The sequence below is a fragment of the Staurois parvus genome, unplaced genomic scaffold (genome assembly GCF_062004578.1).
Source record: "Staurois parvus isolate SC_StPar_1 unplaced genomic scaffold, SC_StPar_1.0 ptg001103l, whole genome shotgun sequence".
Lineage (NCBI taxonomy): Eukaryota > Metazoa > Chordata > Amphibia > Anura > Ranidae > Staurois > Staurois parvus.
This window is the reverse complement of record NW_028318899.1, coordinates 133,025-153,390: the sequence shown is the minus strand read 5'-3', so window position 1 is coordinate 153,390 and position 20,366 is coordinate 133,025. Positions and strand designations below refer to the sequence as shown.

Sequence of the window (20,366 nt, the reverse complement as noted above, 5' to 3'; positions counted from 1 at the left end):
GCCTGGCTGCAACTAGTGCGAGCCGGACCCGGTGCCTGGCTGCAACTAGTGCGAGCCGGACCCGGTGCCTGGCTGCAACTAGTGCGAGCCGGACCCGGTGCCTGGCTGCAACTAGTGCGAGCCGGACCCGGTGCCTGGCTGCAACTAGTGCGAGCCGGACCCGGTGCCTGGCTGCAACTAGTGCGAGCCGGACCCGGTGCCTGGCTGCAACTAGTGCGAGCCGGACCCGGTGCCTGGCTGCAACTAGTGCGAGCCGGACCCGGTGCCTGGCTGCAACTAGTGCGAGCCGGACCCGGTGCCTGGCTGCAACTAGTGCGAGCCGGACCCGGTGCCTGGCTGCAACTAGTGCGAGCCGGACCCGGTGCCTGGCTGCAACTAGTGCGAGCCGGACCCGGTGCCTGGCTGCAACTAGTGCGAGGCCTATTGCACTCAAAGGGATGTGTATATTCTTTATTACAGCAATCACAGTATTTTTTTTAATAAAAAAGACAGTACTAAAAAAAAAAAATTAAAGTATGCCAAAGCAAATGCATGCACCGAACGCGCACACATGCAAGCAAGCCGCGATCTTCCCGCACATGTGAAGTATCACCGCAAACATCAGATCATTGACAGTAATTCTAGCACCAGACCTCCTCTGCAAATCTGAAGTGGTAACCTGTGAAGCCTTTTAAACCATCGCCTATGGATAGTAAAATGCACATCGTTTTTCTCCACTGCACAGGGCATACGCAATTTTTAAGCGTGACGTTTGGTAACTATTCGCTCAGCGTAACGTCATTTTTATTTTACAGAAATAAAAATTGAGATGTGTGGGGTTTTTAGCATTAAAATTCAAAAAGTGTCATAAGTATAATTTTTCCGCAAAAAAAAAACAAAACAAAAAAAATGCAGTTGAAAAACCGCTGCGCAAATACAGTGACATATATACATAACAAAAACAAAAAATTTGCAAAAACACACCAATTTATTGTCTAGGGCTTCGGCTTGAATACAAAATGTAATGTTTGGGAGGTTTCAGTACGTTTTTATATTAATAAAAAAAAAATATATGTGAATAAAAAAGGCCAGAAAAAGCCTGGACCTTAATTGGTTAATTTCTATTAAAAAAAAAAAAGGGGGGTGGGGGCACAGTAGTCAGTAGGAGTGAACCGTCACCTGCAGTCATGGGTCTCCAATGTAATAATAGAAGATTTAATACAAACCTCATTGCAATCATCAGAATAAATAAATCCTAATAATGACGTCTTCTTACAGGAACACTTCTTGTTATCTCACATATAGATTCTTATTACAGACACATTTACCACCCTAACTCCTCCCACAGTTTACACTACATAGACAGTAATATACGGAAACGTGCGGATTGTTCCCCATTGGTGCGCTATTACTTTGTGGAACGTTTGGCCGAATGGTTCACGAAATATCGCCGTTTTTGTGGTGAACTTTTCCCATAGGAATGAATGGCGGAATGTTGAAAACTAGAGTGTGAGCTGAACAATCAGGACATGACCTGTAAACTGCCATCACTCCCTCATTATAAAGCCCACCTACACAAACCTGATATCAACACGTTCAGCTATCCCTGCTGCCACTAACAATGTCCACGGCTAAGCCATCGTCCTGATAGTTTTCACAATATGACCATTTGTTTGCAACTCATTGACTTTCATTGAAAATCCACTCTAGACACCTGAAATTTGAAGGGCGATTTTTAAACCACGACTGTGCCTTCACTGTAAATATTTCAGGGACATACTAGGCACCGACATGTAGGTCGGGGTCTTGTGATTCTCACAGTATAAAGCTCTTCACTGTAGGATGTATAGTTGTAAAACTACAACCGTTTGAAGATGGCAACCGCCAGTGAAGTCAGCAACTTGGAGCAGTTTGTTTACAACCAGGCCTCTCCCCCTGCTGTAGAGTGAGTTGCCATAGGAACCCAGGTGTGTGAGCACTCAGCTGAGTGACAAAACGACTCCGCCCACTGCAGTTACAGACTACTGGTGGAGGCAAGAACACTCCACACAAATTCCCCACAAATTGTAGATTTTCTAGTTACACATAATAATAATAACGATACCGTACAATCGGAGAATCTACGGCTCTGTACACGCGCAGAATGCGGAGCTCCCACCGACACGTCCTACCTCTACAGTGCTCAGGCGCCGTTTGAACTTCCCAGACTGCGTGACGTCATACGAAGGAGGCCCTCACGGAGGCGCTTTTTAGTTGTCTTCAGCATTGCCTGCTTGGGACAGTTTTTAGGTGTCTTAGTCAATGCCTGCAGCAACTGTGAACGTCAGCAGCAGCAGCAGTGATCCGATGCATGTGACTCCTGTACTTGCAATCCAGCATGAAAGGAGTTAACACTTTCTCAGAGCGAGATCGCTGATCGTCTGCTTATGCCTGAAACTGGCACATGCGCAGATACAGCAAGGGGGGCAGATGCTCACGGGACACACATCTTCATGCAACACCGTGAGCATCTGCCCCCCTTGCTGTATCTGCGCATGTGCCAGTTTCAGGCATAAGCAGACGATCAGCGATCTCGCTCTGAGAAAGTGTTAACTCCTTTCATGCTGGATTGCAAGTACAGGAGTCACATGCATCGGATCACTGCTGCTGCTGCTGACGTTCCTAATGTCGCCAAGCTGCTGGGGGGGTGACATGGCAAGTACAGTCACATGTGGGGGGATCAGTGATATTGGGGGCCCATAACATGTTTTGGTGGTGCAGTTACACGTGGGTACCAGTCACATGGGGGTGGGGATTTGCATCAAGGGAGACTGAGCTTATTGCCAGGGGGTGATGTTTGCGTCAATGGGGGGGGGGCAGATCTTCACGGGGTACTGATCCTGGGGTGAGGGGGGTAATGACAAGGGGGGCAGATCTTCACGGGGGACTGATTTTGCTGGGGGGGAATGACAAGGGGGGCACATCTTCACGGGGGAATGATTTTGCTGGTGAATAATGACAAGGGGGGCAGATCTTCATGGGGGACTGATCTTGCTGGGGGGGAATGACAAGGGGGGCAGATCTTCACGGGGGACTGATCTTGCTGGGGGGTAATGACAAGGGGGGCAGATCTTCACGGGGGACTGATTTTGCTGGGGGGGAATGACAAGCGGGGCACATCTTCACGGGGGACTGATCTTGCTGGGGGGTAATGACAAGGGGGGCACATCTGCACGGGGGACTGATCTTGCTGGGGGGGAATGACAAGGGGAGCACATCTTCACGGGGGACTGATCTTGCTGGAGGGGTATGACAAGGGGGGCAGATCTTCACGGGGGACTGATCTTGCCGGGTAATAATGACAAGGGGGGCACATCTTCACAGCGGATTGATCTTGCTGGAGGGTAATGACAAGGGGGGCACATCTTCACGGGGGAATGATTTTGCTGGTGAATAATGACAAGGGTGGCAGATCTTCATGGGGGACTGATCTTGCTGGGTAATAATGACAAGGGGGGCAGATCTTCACGGCGGATTGATCTTGCTGGGGGGTAATGACAAGGGGGGCACATCTTCACGGGGGACTGATTTTGCTGGGGGGGAATGACAAGGGGGGCACATCTTCACGGGGGACTGATTTTGCTGGGGGGGAATGACAAGGGGGGCACATCTTCACGGGGGAATGATTTTGCTGGGGAATAATGACATGGGGGACTGATCTTGCTGGGGGGAATGACAAGGGGGCAGATCTTCATGGGGGACTGATCTTGGTGGGTAATAATGACAAGGGGGGCACATCTTCACGGCGGATTGATCTTGCTGGGGGGTAATGACAAGGGGGGCACATCTTCACGGGGGACTGATTTTGCTGGGGGGGAATGACAAGGGGGGCAGATCTTCACGGGGGACTGATCTTGCTGGGTAATAATGACAAGGGGGGCACATCTTCACGGCGGATTGATATTGCTGGGGGGTAATGACAAGGGGGGCACATCTTCACGGGGGACTGATCTTGCTGGGGGGGAATGACAAGGGGGCAGATCTTCACGGGGGACTGATTTTGCTGGGGAATAATGACAAGGGGGGGCAGATCTTCACGGGGGACTGATCTTGCTGGGGGGGGGGGGAGACAAGGGGGGCAGATCTTCATGGGTGACTGATTTTGCTGGGGAATAATGACAAGAGGGGCACATCTTTACGGGGGACTGATCTTGCTGGGGGGGGGGGGAATGACAAGGGGCGCACATCTTCACGGCGGATTGATCTTGCTGGGGGGTAATGACAAGGGGGGCACATCTGCACGGGGGACTGATTTTGCTGGGGGGGAATGACAAGGGGAGCACATCTTCACGGGGGACTGATCTTGCTGGGGGGGTATGACAAGGGTGGCAGATCTTCACGGGGACTGATCTTGCCGGGTAATAATGACAAGGGGGGCACATCTTCACAGCGGATTGATCTTGCTGGAGGGTAATGACAAGGGGGGCACATCTTCACGGGGGACTGATTTTGCTGGGGGGGAATGACAAGGGGAGCACATCTTCATGGGGGACTGATCTTGCTGGGGGGGTATGACAAGGGGGGCAGATCTTCACGGGGGACTGATCTTGCCGGGTAATAATGACAAGGGGGGCACATCTTCACAGCGGATTGATCTTGCTGGAAGGTAATGACAAGGGGGGCACATCTTCACGGGGGAATGATTTTGCTGGTGAATAATGACAAGGGGGGCAGATCTTCATGGGGGACTGATCTTGCTGGGTAATAATGACAAGGGGGGCAGATCTTCACGGGGGACTGATCTTGCCGGGTAATAATGACAAGGGGTGCACATCTTCACGGCGGATTGATCTTGCTGGGGGGTAATGACAAGGGGGGCACATCTTCACGGGGGACTGATTTTGCTGGGGGGGAATGACAAGGGGGGCACATCTTCACGGGGGAATGATTTTGCTGGGGGGGAATGACAAGGGGGGCACATCTTCACGGGGGAATGATTTTGCTGGGGAATAATGACATGGGGGACTGATCTTGCTGGGGGGAATGACAAGGGGGCAGATCTTCATGGGGGACTGATCTTGGTGGGTAATAATGACAAGGGGGGCACATCTTCACGGCGGATTGATCTTGCTGGGGGGTAATGACAAGGGGGGCACATCTTCACGGGGGACTGATTTTGCTGGGGGGGAATGACAAGGGGGGCAGATCTTCACGGGGGACTGATCTTGCTAGGTAATAATGACAAGGGGGGCACATCTTCACGGCGGATTGATATTGCTGGGGGGTAATGACAAGGGGGGCACATCTTCACGGGGGACTGATCTTGCTGGGGGGGAATGACAAGGGGGCAGATCTTCACGGGGGACTGATTTTGCTGGGGGGGAATGACAAGGGGGGCACATCTTCACGGGGGAATGATTTTGCTGGGGAATAATGACATGGGGGACTGATCTTGCTGGGGGGAATGACAAGGGGGGCAGATCTTCATGGGGGACTGATCTTGCTGGGGGGAATGACAAGGGGGCAGATCTTCATGGGGGACTGATCTTGGTGGGTAATAATGACAAGGGGGGCACATCTTCACGGCGGATTGATCTTGCTGGGGGGTAATGACAAGGGGGGCACATCTTCACGGGGGACTGATCTTGCTGGGGGGGAATGACAAGGGGGCAGATCTTCACGGGGGACTGATTTTGCTGGGGAATAATGACAAGGGGGGGCAGATCTTCACGGGGGACTGATCTTGCTGGGGGGGGGGAGACAAGGGGGGCAGATCTTCATGGGTGACTGATTTTGCTGGGGAATAATGACAAGAGGGGCACATCTTTACGGGGGACTGATCTTGCTGGGGGTGGGGGAATGACAAGGGGCGCACATCTTCACGGCGGATTGATCTTGCTGGGGGGTAATGACAAGGGGGGCACATCTGCACGGGGGACTGATTTTGCTGGGGGGGAATGACAAGGGGAGCACATCTTCACGAGGGACTGATCTTGCTGGGGGGGTATGACAAGGGGGGCAGATCTTCACGGGGACTGATCTTGCCGGGTAATAATGACAAGGGGGGCACATCTTCACAGCGGATTGATCTTGCTGGAGGGTAATGACAAGGGGGGCACATCTTCACGGGGGACTGATTTTGCTGGGGGGGAATGACAAGGGGGGCACATCTTCACGGGGGAATGATTTTGCTGGGGAATAATGACATGGGGGACTGATCTTGCTGGGGGGAATGACAAGGGGGCAGATCTTCATGGGGGACTGATCTTGCTGGGTAATAATGACAAGGGGGGCACATCTTCACGGCGGATTGATCTTGCTGGGGGGTAATGACAAGGGGGGCACATCTTCACGGGGGACTGATTTTGCTGGGGGGGAATGACAAGGGGGGCACATCTTCACGGGGGACTGATCTTGCTGGGTAATAATGACAAGGGGGGCACATCTTCACGGCGGATTGATATTGCTGGGGGGTAATGACAAGGGGGGCACATCTTCACGGGGGACTGATCTTGCTGGGGGGGAATGACAAGGGGGCAGATCTTCACGGGGGACTGATTTTGCTGGGGAATAATGACAAGGGGGGGCAGATCTTCACGGGGGACTGATCTTGCTGGGGGGGGGGGAGACAAGGGGGGCAGATCTTCATGGGTGACTGATTTTGCTGGGGAATAATGACAAGGGGGGCACATCTTTACGGGGGACTGATCTTGCTGGGGGGGGGAATGACAAGGGGCGCACATCTTCACGGCGGATTGATCTTGCTGGGGGGTAATGACAAGGGGGGCACATCTGCACGGGGGACTGATTTTGCTGGGGGGGGAATGACAAGGGGAGCACATCTTCACGGGGGACTGATCTTGCTGGGGGGGTATGACAAGGGGGGCAGATCTTCACGGGGACTGATCTTGCCGGGTAATAATGACAAGGGGGGCACATCTTCACAGCGGATTGATCTTGCTGGAGGGTAATGACAAGGGGGGCACATCTTCACGGGGGACTGATTTTGCTGGGGGGGAATGACAAGGGGAGCACATCTTCACGGGGGACTGATCTTGCTGGGGGGGTATGACAAGGGGGGCAGATCTTCACGGGGGACTGATCTTGCCGGGTAATAATGACAAGGGGGGCACATCTTCACAGCGGATTGATCTTGCTGGAAGGTAATGACAAGGGGGGCACATCTTCACGGGGGAATGATTTTGCTGGTGAATAATGACAAGGGGGGCAGATCTTTATGGGGGACTGATCTTGCTGGGTAATAATGACAAGGGGGGCACATCTTCACGGGGGACTGATCTTGCTGGGGGGGAATGACAAGGGGGGGCAGATCTTCATGGGGGACTGATTTTGCTGGGTAATAATGACAAGGGGGGCAGATCTTCACGGGGGGCTGATTTTGCTGGGGAATAATGACAAGGGGGGCACATTTTCACGGGGGACTGATCTTGCTGGGGGGAGTGACAAGGGGGGCAGATCTTCATGGGGGACTGATCTTGCTTTGGGGGAATGACAAGGGGGGCAGATCTTCATGGGGGACTGATCTTGCTGGAGAATAATGACAAGTGGGGGCACATCTTCACGGCGGATTGATCTTTCTGGGGGGGAATGACAAAGGGGGCACATCTTCACGGCGGATTGATCTTGCTGGTGGGGGGAATGACAAGGGGGGCACATTTTCACTTGGGAATGATTTTGCTGGGGAATAATGACAAGGGCGGCACATCTTCACGGCGGATTGATCTTGCTGGGGGGGAATGACAAGGGGGGCACATCTTCACGGGGGAATGATTTTGCTGGGAAATAATGACAAGGGGGGCACATCTTCATGGGGGACTGATTTTGCTGGGGAATAATGACAAGGGGGGCACATCTTCACGGGGGACTGATCTTGCTGGGGGGAGTGACAAGGGGGGCAGATCTTCATGGGGGACTGATCTTGCTGAGGGGAATGACAGGGGGGGCAGATCTTCATGGGGGACTGATGTTGCTGGGGAATAATGACAAGGGGGGCACATCTTCACGGCGGATTGATCTTGCTGGGGGGGAATGACAAGGGGGACACATATTCACGGGGGACTGATCTTGCTGGGGGGGAATGACAAGAGGGGCACATCTTCACGGCGGACTGATCTTGCAGGGAGGGAATGACAAGGGGGGCACATCTTCACGGGGGACTGATCTTCCTAGGAAATAATGACAAGGGGGGCACATCTTCACGGGGGACTGATCTTGCTGGGGTGGAATGACAAGGGGGGCAGATCTTCACGGGGGAATGATTTTGCTGGGAAATAATGACAAGGGGGGCACATCTTCACGGGGACTGATCTTGCTTTGGGGGAAAGACAAGGGGGGCCGATCTTCACGAGGGACCGATTTTGCTGGGGAATAATGACAAGGGGGGCACATGTTCACGGCGGACTGATCTTGCTGGGGGGAAATGACAAGGGGGGCAGATCTACACAATATATAACCCTTTGCACGCTGCGCCATTCATATGGGTACACGGATGTCAGTGCAGTTGCAGTTCTGTCACTTGATGGTGTTACTTTGGTAGGGGTGCTGTTTATGGCAGAAGGGGCGGAAGTCTGTCAATAATTGTTTGTGGTAGTTTTGTTGTGGATGTCTGTGGTTGGTAGGTCGTGTTACAGCAATTTAGGGGTCACAATTGGCACCCCAATATTTCAGTGGCTACAGTTTTACATTCTGCAGTATCATGAATTAAAGTGATACATTATTTCATGGCCTCTATGATTATCAGAGGATACATTGAATGGATACCTAATTTTATTAACCCCTCGCTTACCGGGCACTTCTACCCCCTTCCTGCCTACCGGGCACTTCTACCCCCTTCCTGCCTACAGGACACTCCTACCCCCTTCCTGCCTACAGGGCACTTCTACCCCTTCCTGCCTACCGGGCACTTCTACCACCTTCCTGCCTACAGGGCACTTCTACCCCCTTCCTGCCTACAGGGCACTTCTACCCCTTCCTGCCTACAGGACACTTCTACCCCCTTTCTGCCTACAGGACACTTCTACCCCCTTCCTGCCTACAGGACACTTCTACCCCCTTCCTGCCTACAGGGCACTTCTACCCCCTTCCTGCCTACAGGACACTTCTACCCCCTTCCTGCCTACAGGACACTTCTACCCCCTTCCTGCCTACAGGGCACTTCTACCCCCTTCCTGCCTACAGGGCACTTCTACCCCCTTCCTGCCCACCGTGGACTTCTACCCCCTTCCTGCCTACAGGGCACTTCTACCCCCTTCCTGCCTACAGGGCACTTCTACCCCCTTCCTGCCTACCGGGCACTTCTACCCCCTTCCTGCCTACCGGGCACTTCTACCCCCTTCCTGCCTACAGGGCACTTCTACCCCCTTCCTGCCTACCGGGCACTTCTACCCCCTTCCTGCCTACAGGACACTCCTACCCCCTTCCTGCCTACCGGGCACTTCTACCCCCTTCCTGCCTACAGGGCACTTCTACCCCTTCCTGCCTACAGGACACTTCTACCCCCTTTCTGCCTACAGGACACTTCTACCCCCTTCCTGCCTACAGGACACTTCTACCCCCTTCCTGCCTACAGGGCACTTCTACCCCCTTCCTGCCTACAGGACACTTCTACCCCCTTCCTGCCTACAGGGCACTTCTACCCCCTTCCTGCCCACCGTGCACTTCTACCCCCTTCCTGCCTACAGGGCACTTCTACCCCCTTCCTGCCTACAGGGCACTTCTACCCCCTTCCTGCCTACCGGGCACTTCTACCCCCTTCCTGCCTACAGGGCACTTCTACCCCCTTCCTGCCTACCGGGCACTTCTACCCCCTTCCTGCCTACAGGACACTCCTACCCCCTTCCTGCCTACCGGGCACTTCTACCCCCTTCCTGCCTACAGGGCACTTCTACCCCTTCCTGCCTACAGGACACTTCTACCCCCTTTCTGCCTACAGGACACTTCTACCCCCTTCCTGCCTACAGGGCACTTCTACCCCCTTCCTGCCTACAGGGCACTTCTACCCCCTTCCTGCCTACAGGACACTTCTACCCCCTTCCTGCCTACAGGGCACTTCTACCCCCTTCCTGCCCACCGTGCACTTCTACCCCCTTCCTGCCTACAGGGCACTTCTACCCCCTTCCTGCCTACAGGGCACTTCTACCCCCTTCCTGCCTACCGGGCACTTCTACCCCCTTCCTGCCTACCGGGGCACTTCTACCCCCTTCCTGCCTACAGGGCACTTCTACCCCCTTCCTGCCTACAGGGCACTTCTACCCCCTTCCTGCCTACCGGGCACTTCTACCCCCTTCCTGCCTACCGGGGCACTTCTACCCCCTTCCTGCCTACAGGGCACTTCTACCCCCTTCCTGCCCCCGACAATTTTCAGCTATATGCGCTGTCGCACTTTCAATTACAATTGTGCGTTCATGCAGAACTGTACCCATCTGAAGTTTTATCATTTTTTGTCACAAATACAACTTTCTTTTCGTGGTATGTACTCTCCACTGTGTGTTTATTTTTTTGCACTATAAACAATAATAGTGCCCCCAAAACATTTCTATGTTTCTATTAAAAAATTTTGAAAACTGGTAATTTTTCTCCTTCACTGATGTGTGTTGATGATGCGGCACTGATAGGCTTCACTTATGGCCAATGATAGGCGGCACTGATAGTCAGCACTGAAGGGCACTCATAGACAGCACTAATGAGATGGCGCGGATAGGCGGCACTGCTAGGCGGCACTGACTGGTGTCACTGACTGGGGCTACTGCTGGGAAGGAGTGGCGGAACTACTGGTCTGCACTGATGAGCATTGGTGGGTGGCACTGATGGGCACAGGTTGGTGACAAAGGTGGGTGGCATTGCTGGGCACAGGTGGGTGGCACTCTTGGCCACAGGTAGGTGACACAGGTGGGCGGAAGTGGTGGCTGTCACTGCTGGGCACTGATCATCAGGGCACTGATGTTCATTGCCTTGACGATTTTTGCCGATCCCTGCTCTGACAACTTCCGGTTATCTGCTGTACTTTCCACATGTTCTGACAGCGTGAGGAAAGTTCAGCTGAGAAACGGTAATTGCATTACCTGGTGATCAGCGTGTCATTGGACACAGCAGATCACATTGTAAAAGGCCGCTGTGATTGGCCTTTTACCATTACTTTACGTGATCAGCTGTGTCCATAGGACACAACGATCATGGAGATTGCCGGATGCGTGCCCCCGGGGGCGAGCAGGAGAGCACGTTCATGGAGATGTCATATGACACCCTTCAAGAAATGGGCGGCCGCAGTGTAGCCGTCATTTGGCTATCTCCGTTTGCCAACTAGTTAATTGGAAAGTCGAAATAGAGGCGATACATAATTTGTGCAAGTGCTGTGATTCAAGATGTTGTTTGTTGTCAAGAGAACCAGAGAGCACACAGAGACAGATTGCACAGAACCCACTGTGCGTGCTTTAATTGGGGAGGTTTTTGGGGCACAGTCAACAGTTCCTTTAGTCCATAGGTTCACAGCAGACACAGCAGTACACAGTACAGTTCTCTGGATGGCAATATGGAACAACGGGTAGGGTACAGGGTGGAGGTGGGGGGGATCCGTTTCTTGATCACCCTTAAGTATAGAGCTGTGAGGCTTGTTGGTAACCAGACACTTCCTGTCAGGTTACCATGGCAATGGCCCTGTGCATGAGGGGGAAGGGAGGAGAGGGCCTGTGTTTGGATTCCCTTAGCAGGGGGCCAGACTGCAGGCAAAGGGAGGTTGAAGGGCTGTGGACGGCTGCCTGTGTCAGGGACACGGAGGACTAGAAGTTCCAGCATGGACGGAACAGAAGAGTGAGGGGTGGGAGGGTGTTAGGCAGCAAGCCCACATGATGGGGGGGAAGGGCCAGCTCCGTGAGATTTGTTTTCACATTATTTCTTTAATAGTCAATATTATTTACATATTATATTTTAAATCATACTTAAGTCCTATATATTTGATATTGTACAAACTCATATGATGTAAAGCATGGTTCTCCAAACTATGGCCCTCCAGATGTATAAATATTACAAGTCCCATCATGTCTCTGACTCTGGGACTCTTGCCTGTGGCTGTCATAGTCTTGCAAGGCCTCATGGGACTTGCAGTTTCTCAACACCTTGAAGGCCATACAAATCCTATCCGTTACATTAAAAAAAGGAACAATGCAACACGCACTTACATCTATTTTATAACAAATGTAACCCCCTGCGTACAGGGCACTTCTCCCCCCTTCCTGCCTATCACACTTTGAATGACAATTGCGTAGTGATACAACACTGTAGCCATAAAAAAAATGTATTCATTTTTGTTGTGACAGATAGAGCTTTATTTTTTTACTATTTAATCACCCTTTTTTTTTTTGTTTTCCCAAACAAACCAAAAACTACCGAAAAATTTGAAATACAATTTTTTTTATGTCTTTGGTATTCAATTTTCAAAATAAGTGACTTTTTTCCTTTACTGATGTGCACTAATGAGTCTGCAGTGATGGGCACTGATAGGCTGCACTGATCCACACTGATAGGTGGCACTGATGAGGAGGCACTGGTAGGTGGTACCGATGGGCATTGACAGGCATCACTGATGGGCACTGAAAAGCAGCCCTGATACATAGCACTGATATATGGCACTGTTAGGCAGCACTGACTGGCACTGATGGGCAGCACCGACTGACACTGATAGGTGGCACTGATTGGCAACACGTATAGGTGGTGCTGATTCGCACTGATAGGTGGCACTGATGGGAGACACTGAAAGGCAGCTCAGATGGGCACTGATCTGTGGACTTGATGTGCACTGGTAGGCACTGACATGTGGCATTGATGTGTTATTGATGGGTACTGGCACGAGTCAGTGTTGGACACTGACAGGTGGCACTGCTGGGGCTACACTGATCATCAGTGCTCTCATGATCAGTGCACATGTCCCCTCGGCGTAAAGCCGATTACTGGCTCTCCTCTCCTCCTCTGTCAGCATGACAGCTCGAGAGGAGAGAAATGCCGATAACCAGCCTTTCCGTGTTTACATGCGATGAGCTTTGATTGGACACAGCTGATCATGTGACATCCTCCAAGAACGAGAGAACCACCTTGCACCTGTCATTGTACTATATGGAGGGCGGGAGGTGGTTATAAGTGTTTATGTATCACAAACTGAACATGTAATTTATATACAATTAAATTATACATTTTGAACATAGATAAACCAATTTTAATATTTTGCATGTATAACAATTTTAATATGTACATTATATAAAAATAATTTAGAAATTGACAACATAGTCAAACCTTTCGGACACTTCAACCAAAATATAAATATGTACAAAATCTATCAAACATCACAGTTCTTCTAGGAAATTTAAATAAAGTCCAACAATATTTACATTTTTAGTAATAGTTTTGAATGCACAATGGGCATCTGTATTCGTCTGGAATTTGTTGCCCTGTGCAGGATATGTGGAACCACAGTGCACAACTTTCACATGAAATCTGGAAAAAATGTAAATGATATATTAAAAGATGAAGTTAATTAATTTTGTTACATACATACATATATGGCTCTGTAAATGGCAAAACACACTTTTAAAACTATGTATATCTTTTCGCTCTCCCCTCTTCTCTCACTCTCTCACCCCTCCTATATCCCCTCTCTCTCACCCCTCCCTCTCCCTTTTTTTTTTTTTTTCTTTTTTGTAAGACTTTTTTTCCATTTTTCACTATGACCAAAGTAGTTCTATGTTACCATAGTAACATTGTACTTCTTTGGTGACGCTTTTTTTTTTTTTTTGGTGGAAAATTAGCTTATAGCAATGAATTACTCTGCTATAAGCAAGCATTTACCTGAATGACATCGATTCATTCACGTTTTTTTTTGTGCTTAGCTGTGATTTGTCCACAGCTAATCACATGACATAGCTGGGCTGTGATTGGCCCAGCTTGTGCATGTGACCGCTGTGACCATTCACAGCTACACATACTAGTATCCAATGGATGGCATGAAAGGAAGCCATCCATTGTATACAACTGTTATGTGACCTGCTGTGATTGGTCACACCAGGTCACGTTACCAGCAACGGTGCCAGTACTCCGATGTCATCCACCTAGAGGGATAAGGGGTTTTGAAGGCCGCCATCTATCTATAGGCTGGGCAGGAACCTGTTAATAATAATAATAATAACAATAATAATAATGTAAAAACAAGCAAAAGATGAAAAAAGTTTAATGTATTAACCAAGTGATGAAATCGTGTTTCAACTGAAATGTATGGTTTGACAAATTTTATCACATTACACAGCGTAATTGTCCTTTCTTTAACACACAAGTGTTCATATGCTCATAAATATTTATATTTTTGGGTGCATAAATTATAAGTTAATTCTTATGTTTTCTGAAACATACCCATTGGACTGTGTATGTGTGTTCATTGAAATAGTTTTCTTCTCCACATATCCGGCAAAGGCCATGCAAATCATCTGCATCAAATAAATGTTGAAGTTAAAAAATTACATAAGTATACATTTGCAAATAATAATAGATGTAATCAATTGTTTTGTTTCCCTTTTGATTTACTAAGCACACACGGTACTATAAATTACTAAACTTTACCTTGCTCATCACTACTAATCTTTGGCTTTTTACAGTGAATTCTGGAATACTTTTTAAATATATATTATTTATTAAGTAATAATATCAAATTGTATAACAAAAAACTTTATTTTAATCTAACTAAAGTAAATACATTTTAAGAAAATTAAATAATTATATTAATATTGATGTATATTTTGGTTTTTACATTTAATTGAAATGTTGTGTAAAGCCTTATGCAGGCTTGTCATTGAAAGTCATATTCAAATTTTTCTTTTAATTTTTAGTAATTTTTATATATAAATTGACATTTTTATGTTATTTGAAATAAATACATCAACACTACTGCTTTAACAGGCTGTGCATTTATAGCCATATTTATCATTGACTTTGCATGTCATAAAAAGAAACACACCATAAGATAAGGCCTGGTCTATTGTGACTCTTTGTTTGCCAATAAAAAATTTTTTTGCCTCTGTCATAGCTAATCAATTTAAAATATATATATAATTTTGTGCTAAAGGACATCAAAATGTTTTTCTTATGAATTTTGGAACCTTTTTTGTGGGTGTACAGGCTGCTCAAGCTTCATGCCTCATCCCCTTTTAACCTTTCTAATTTGTGTATTAAATGTACATTAATCTTTTTTTTAATGAGTTAACCAAAGTGGGAGCATGTACTGCCCAAGCTGAGTGTTTTTATAGAGAGATGTGATGCAGTTACTGAAATGTATACACTGTGAGGGACAAATAATTCCATTAACTTTTTTTTTTTCATTTTCTTTGCTCAATAGTTTTGAAGTGTTGTTGTGTAAAATCGTTGGCATGTTAAAAATTGTAAGTAATTTAAAATGATACAAAAACACCATAATTTAACCAATCAAATGCACAGTTCTTTTTGTTAACACTATCCCAACCCAAAATCCTTGATGTACATTGACATTCTATATATACTTTTTTTTTACAAAAAATTTCTATAGTTATATATAGAGAAATTAATACACACACACACATAGACACAAACACCAACATTATTAGGTGCCCCTGTTTAATTGCTTGTTAACTAAAATTCATAATCAGCCAATCACATGGCAGCAACACAATCCATTTATTCCTCTATACATGCTGGAGACGTCTTGTTAAGGTAAACAACATTATTATTATTATTATTATTATACAGTATTTATATAGCGCCAAAAGGTTTGCTCAACGCTGTACATTACAATGGGAGACAATACATGGGACAGTACAGTAACAATACAGTACACAAGGGGATTGAGGGCCCTGATCTTTCAAGCTTACAATCTAGGAGGGAGGGGGGAGGGGTATTGGAGGAAGTGGTTGTGTTGGATGGAGTGGTAGGAGGAGCAGAGATCTATTGTTAGGTTGGGGTGGGGTAGTCTTCTCTAAAGAGGTGTTTTTTCTGGGTGCGCCTGAAGTTGTGGAGGGTAGGTGACAGCCTGATGAATTAGGTTAGGGATTTCCAGAGGATGGGTGAAGTCCTGGAGAAGTTGATCCTGACCAAGTCTCCAACTACAAGTTTCCTTGGCTGCCCACTGCTTTTAGGGTACCCAGCATAGCCTGTTTTTTTGTGCTTCTTCAAAAGAACTTGAACAGCACATCATGAAACCCCAGTCTGCTTTGAAATCTTTGCCTGGCAGAGACCTTGCTGATATAGTATAACTACCTTGTGTGTTGTTGCTGTGCTCAGTCTTGCCATGGAGTATGACCTGTAACATGAAAATGTCTTCCACAACCTCACCTTAGTAGCACAGTTTCGCAGTTCCCATTTTAAGCCTCCTACACAGCTGCTTCTCTTTCAGTTAATGACTGTTTCAACCTACATATGAAATTGATGATTATCAGCACTTGCTTGGGATTATTGGTTAATCATTCACCTGACTCTAATTCTAAAAAAATCTCATGCTCTCATGCCTAGTGTGTTCATTTTGTTATGAGAAAGCAGAGGGACTGGCAGGATCACCAGATTAAAAAAGACACTATTATCTTAACTAATCAGTAAACCTCCACTTGTAAAACCACACTTAGAATATACATGGTGTACACATATATATGTCACACTGTTAGAAAGTATGTAAAATTTACATAGAGTTAACAATAAGAAAGACTAAGAAATGGGCCATCACCATTTTAAACTAGGTGCCAAAACGACACACCTTTTTTTGGAAAAAATAAAGTAACTAAATGAAATTGAATTGAAAAGTTAAATTTTAATTTGTCGACACAAATATTAAAAAAAATTTTGTTTGACGAAAGTTAAATAATAGCTTATAACAGTGATAGAAAGAGTTTGGAGAGCTGGAGGAGGAGAAACAGCAGGACATTATAGTTCAGAGGTTAATGTTTGTGTAGGTTTTGAATAATGTCTAGACAAGAACAACCAGAAAACTGTAAACACTGTGATCTCGTGACAGGTGTGGTCATTTTGTTATGAGAAAGCAGAGGAAATGGTAGGATCAACAGGGATAAAACACAATAAAGTATGAAAACTCTTTTGGATTTTTGATAAATCAAAATATTATTATTTTAATTATGTAGCTATTCACTGGCCCAATAACTGATCAAATCTCCTTTAAAAGCATTTTTACCTGACATCATGAATCACCTCCAAAGCTTTATATCTGCTGAAGCACATGTTCAAATTGGAATGCACATAGGACTGCTGTTTGAACATTGGTAGAGAAAAAAGGCTTCAAGCTAATCTTAAATGCTTAAACAAACAAAATGCTTATCACTTTTTAGGAGAGAGTACTATGATTTATGATGCACAGGACACGAGGAAAGAGACAGCATGCATGCTTACAGGTATACAAAATGAACCCTGAGTGAACCCGTAGAAAAATCAAAGTAATGTGTTAGTAATAATATGATTTATGCAATATGATTATATTTCATGTACATAATGTGTACTATTTGCACACTCTGAGCGTAAAATAGATTTTGAAAATATATTGTCTCATCAATGTTCATTTCATATAGTACTATGTTACCAGGGGAAAAATGACAACTCATGGGGCCCCCGGGCAATAGGGGACTATGGGGCCATTGTGTCCTTGGCCAAACTCCAAAATAGACTATGAAAAAGGTACCAGGGGCATCTCATGGGGCCCCATACTGACCCCGTGCCCTTGGGCAGTGCCCAAGTTTCAAAATGGTAATTTCGCCCCTGCATGTGACATTAATGTAGTTTATAAATTACACAATGGTAAAGATAAATGTTTACTTGGGATTGCAATGATAAGTATTCTGATATAAAAACATATTGTCTTTTTTTTTTTTTTTTGAAGAGGTCACATTAGCACATGGCAGCTGTTCATCTTATCACAAGGTGTTGCTTTCTGCAGACATATCACTTCAGGGAAAAGTATGATAATGACCTTATCAGCAGCCTTTACCCTAGTGTTACCTCATCTTAATGATATCATCTCTCTAAACAAATATGTCGTTATTTTAACTGAATTGGCTGTTAATGCAGTGGAACATGTTTTATGAACCTGATGTATAAATGTGACCATATGGGATACATTTTTCAAGTATAATGCTATGTAATACAAAACAGATATTATTAGGTAATACATAAGCAAAACTTTTAATTGGCATACAATCTGTAAGATCGTTGCACTACATACTTGAGGGGCATGATTGTGCAGCAATGTAAAAAAAATTGTAAGAAAAATGTACAATCTAGGGCCATCTATAAGGAAAAAGAGGCAACATAATTGTCTCATGTTTGGCCATCCTAACTTAGCAAAAATGACATGCAAAAATACAACACAAATAAGAAACATTTTTAAAACCCTTTTTTTTGGTTGACATGGGGATATTTGATTACATGATCCATGTGCTGGCTGTGTTTACACACATGGTGATTAAGACTTCCGTGTTACATTCCAATGAGGAAATCCTTTAAGACAAGTGTGATGCGGTGGCTGCACAGACAAAGCTGCAGATTCCAATGTGACATCCATACAAGTGCACAGCTTGACATGCATAGAAGGTTAGACGGTGGCCATGATTTCACTAGAACAGAAATAATGTCAACTTGCCCCGTGTCAATGACAAGATTTGATATTAGTATTGCTTTTGGCACAGGAAGGGGGGAGGTGGTAGGTACAGGACCCAAATGCCACATGGATATAATATGTGACTTTAGGCAGGGGTGTTTTTATCACAAGGCATTTGCCTTAGGGGGTATTTTTCAGAGGGGCAGCGTTTCCCTACAAAAGGGCTAATATTACTTTGCTTCACCCATTGCACATCAACTGAAATTTCAGAACAGGAGGTCAATGCAGGGGCATATTTACCACAAGGCAAACAAGACATTTGCCAAGGGAAGCATGTTTCAGGGTGGCTTAGGAAATTTTTAGGGGTGCAGCGCCCCCACCCAAAAGAAGGGATGGAAGAAGGGACACACACAGCATGGGGACCAGGTGGGAGATGGTTGATGGGGTATGCAGAACATGACTCTTGTTCCCAGTGATGTCCAGAGTCGTGAAGGTGAGTGTCTTCTCTGTGGCAAGGGTGGTGTGTGGTGTTGCCAGTGTATGGGGAGTGGTGGTAATGGAGGGCTCTCTCAGGTAGAGGTGGGGTCTTGTTGTTCAATGTCAGGCTCTCTTTGTGGTTGAAGGGGGGGGGGGTTGGTCAGTGTCTCTCTGGTTGTGGGGGGAGGGGTGTTTGAGCCAATGTTTGGTTGCCACGGCAGCCTGCATCCTAAATGCATCACTGACTGTATGACATAGAACAGGACATATCAGTGAGGGGATAAAGAATTACACAGGATAACAGATAGCAGATGGAATTGATGATCTTGTAGGACATCATCAAAGGGTGAGCACAACTTTCGTAACATGTTACATGTTTAAATGTTGCAAAAAAATTAGTTCAATTTAAATGAAAAGATAATGACAAGAGTCAGCACACAAGATCAGCACTACACCAGTCAGATGATAACACTGTACTACACTGGTGACATTTATTAATAAAAAAAAAATAATAATAATATGTTTCTTCCACATTCACTTGTAACCCCTTCCCTATCGGGCACTTATACCTCCTTCTTTACCAGGCCAATTTTCAGCTTTCAGCGCTGTTGCACTTTGAATTACAATTGCGCGGTCATGCAAGATTGTACCCATATGAAATTGTTATCTTTTTCTCACAAATAGAGCTTTCTTTTGGTGGTATTTAAGCACTGCTGGGCACTTTACTTTTTGCAATATAAAAAAAGAAAGTGCAAACAATAAAAAAAAATAAAAATTGCTTTGTTTCTATTATACAATTTTTTAAAAAAGGTAATTTTTCTCCGTCAATCATGTACGTTGATGAGGCAGCACTGATCGGCGGCACTGATAGACAGCACTGATAGGCAGCAGTGATGGGCACTGATAAGCAGCACTCAATGGCACTGATAGGCAGCACTAATGAGGTGGCACAGATAGGCAGCACTGATAATGGGTACTGATAGACAGCACTGATAGGTGGCACTGACTGGCATCACTGCTGGGCGCTGACTGGCACAACCGCTGGTCTGCACTGATGGGCACAGGTGGGTGGCACTGGTGGGCACAGGTGGGTGGCACTGGTGGACACAGGTGGGTGGCACTGGTGGACACAGGTGGTGGCACAGGTGGGTACACTGCTGGGCACAGGTGGCTGACACAGGTGGGTGTACAGATTGGTGCAGTGCTAAGCACAGGTGGGCGTAACTGGTGGGTGGCACTGCTGGGCACCGATCATCAAGGCACTGATCATCACTGGCCTAATGATCGGTGCCGATCCCTGCTCTAACAA

General features: G+C 46.9%; 1 protein-coding gene and 1 long non-coding RNA gene across 3 annotated transcripts in view; one reads left to right on the top strand and one right to left on the bottom strand.

Moving 5' to 3' along the window:
* The first annotated feature begins 2,425 nt into the window (after nucleotides 1-2,425).
* Nucleotides 2,426-20,366, top strand: part of LOC149440253 (asparaginyl-tRNA synthetase-like) — a 142,873-nt gene continuing 124,932 nt past the window's right edge. The window contains exon 1 of the mRNA XM_089658854.1: nucleotides 2,426-2,474. The gene's annotated coding sequence lies outside the window, so the exon portion shown is untranslated. The remainder of the gene's footprint in view (nucleotides 2,475-20,366) is intronic.
* On the bottom strand, nucleotides 13,161-16,628 carry LOC149440255 (uncharacterized). Of its 2 annotated transcripts, none has more exons than XR_016307695.1 (3): nucleotides 16,243-16,628; nucleotides 14,371-14,444; nucleotides 13,161-13,461 (listed from the first exon to the last, which is right to left on the bottom strand). It is a non-coding gene; the product is annotated as an uncharacterized LOC149440255 (long non-coding RNA). The 2 variants fall into 2 exon arrangements; XR_016307696.1 differs by having other exon boundaries at nucleotides 16,318-16,378.